Consider the following 2,592-nt stretch of genomic DNA (forward strand, 5'->3'; position numbering starts at 1 on the left):
CTCGTTTCTCTCTTGTAAATGTCCCGTGTCCGTCTTGTAAGTGTCCTGTATCTCTCGTAAATGTCCTGTCTCTCTTGTAAAAGACCTTTTTCTCTCTCCTCTTGTTAATGTCCCTTATCTCTCTTCTAAATGTCCCATATCTCTCTTGTAAATGCCCTGTATCTCTCTTGTAAATGTCCTGTATCTCTTTTGTAAATGTCCTGTTTCTCTCTTGTAAATGTCCTGCATCCTCTTGTACATGTCCTGTATCTCTCTTATAAATGCCCTGTATCCCTCTTGTAAGTGTCCTATATCTCTCTTGTAAATATCCTGCATCCTCTTGTAAATGTCCTGTGTCCCTCTTGTAAATGTCCTGTTTCTCCTTTGATGGATCATGGCTGGAAATCCTGAAACACAGAATGCGCTGCGACTATATTGACACAGCTTCATCAATGGAAGCCCAGTAAAACAAAAAGCGAGCATACAATCCAGCTGGGAATGCTGAAATGTTAATGTTCAGTGGAACAATGTATTGTTCAGTCTTTAATCTCACCTGAGGATTTGCGAGGTGGCCTGGATTAGGAAAGAGGTAAAATCGAATGCCATCTGAGGCTCCTGGTAATGTCAGACCTCGAATCAGCAACACTATTATCATCACGTAGGGAAAAGTAGCCGTGAAATAGACAACCTGAGAGAGAGAACCACCAAAATACAACAATTACGAGAGGGGAAGTCATATTTCATAAAAGATTATCATTACAGATTATTTTTACAGATTATCACTCAAATGTATAAATGGGACAATTTTATGATGATGCTGATGCTGAAAAAAAAAAACAAATAAAGAAAAAGAAAAGAAAGAACTGGCTAAGCGTAAGAAGTCAAATCAATGCAGTTCTCTTATCGTGGGAGAGTAAGAATAACAAGCGAGAATGGCAGTTTGTTAACATGTTGATGAATTGTTCTTGTATTAGCCTTATATAATTTGCATGCATGTGTATGTGTCTGTGTGTGTGTATGTTAGAATTCTGGTCGCCATTTGGTCACCAAAAGTGTCCAAAACTAAAGATCATCCACCAAAAAGTGTTTTTCACTAACTTACACCTACTAGAGGAGAGGGTGGTTAAACATGTTCTGACCTGATTACCTCAAAAGCTCTCATTTGTTTTGTGAGGATTAAAAAAAATGTCTCAAATCCATGGCCACTGTACTTTCTTCTTAATCCTCACATATGCACCTGTCTAACCTAATTATTTATTATTGTCATTATTATTATATTATTATCATTAGTAGTAGTAGTAGTAGTAGTATCATTAGTATCATTAGAGCCTTTAGTTGCACAGAAATAAAATGAAAGAAAAGAAAAGGCAAAGAAAAGCAAGTGCAAATTACATGTGGCTTCCAAAACGTCAGTAATATTAACATGAAAACGACGTGACAGGTGTGTGTACCTGTGTTCCAGGTGTTGTTACAGCTGGCACAGGGAAGCTCAGTGTTGAAGGAGAAGAGGATATAGAGGAAGGCCCAAGCCAGTACGACGATGTAATACATCACAGTGTACAGCATGATCACTTGACTACCGCACACCTATCGGCAAAAACGTGTCATTATCTGCAGATATGTGAAATATCATTTACAGTGTGAAAGTACTGCATGTACTGTGCTGTATGCTGAACTAGGAGTACCTTGAAAGGCAGGACATATTTTCCTCCAAGACGTGACTCCACCCTGACTCGTTAACTGTCCCATAGACACCTCCAAAAAGAAAAGGGGGATTCCACAGGTAAACAGGAACAGGACATATGGGAAAAAGAAAACTCCTTATGTGAAAAAGGAGGCAAATTTATGCAACACACATTACATTTGTAATAAATACTGTTACTGTAGTAATACTGAGATGAAACCTATATTTGAATGTAATTCATGCACTTCTTCTGAGTACTTTCAGTTATAAGAGTGAAACGTTTATGTTTTACACACTCACCACCTCCATTTTTGAAGCACAGATAGGGAAACCTCCACACATTACCCACACCAATGATTGTTCCAGCCATGGCCAAAATGAATTCTCTTTTGTTGGCCCATTGTTCTCTTTCCTGAGACTCTCCTGATCGTGCACGACCCTGATGCTCTTCATCTGTCATCGGCTTCACCTCGCCTTTGCTTGCTGGCTGCATTGGGTCTGGTGGTGAACTGGGTTCTGCTGTTGTATTCAAACAGTATTGGAGTGATGAGAGGTGATCATTTTATATAGCTGTCTGTCATATAGCTCGTCTGTTCTAGGTAAGATCCACCTAAAGCTGTGCATGCTGAACCTCATAACAAACTATGAAAGATGAAACATTTCTAAGCCTCTGTCCCCCACACTGTCATTGTTACAAACTCCAGAATCCAATTTTTTATTTCAGCATGTGGAGTATAAATCCACAGTCGTGCCTTTGTTAGAGTGTCCTCAGTTTGAGCTGCTTCTAAATATCTCTCTTTGATTATGAAAGAAGGTTTGCAATTAAATGGCTAAACTTTGATTTAGGAGACATGTTCAAGTATTGTCACTTCAGTAACACTAAATAGTTTTTGAGTGGAGTAGTCATTGATTGTTTTTTTTTTTTTTGT

This window comes from Myripristis murdjan, chromosome 18 (genome assembly GCF_902150065.1).
Source record: "Myripristis murdjan chromosome 18, fMyrMur1.1, whole genome shotgun sequence".
Classification (NCBI taxonomy): domain Eukaryota; kingdom Metazoa; phylum Chordata; class Actinopteri; order Holocentriformes; family Holocentridae; genus Myripristis; species Myripristis murdjan.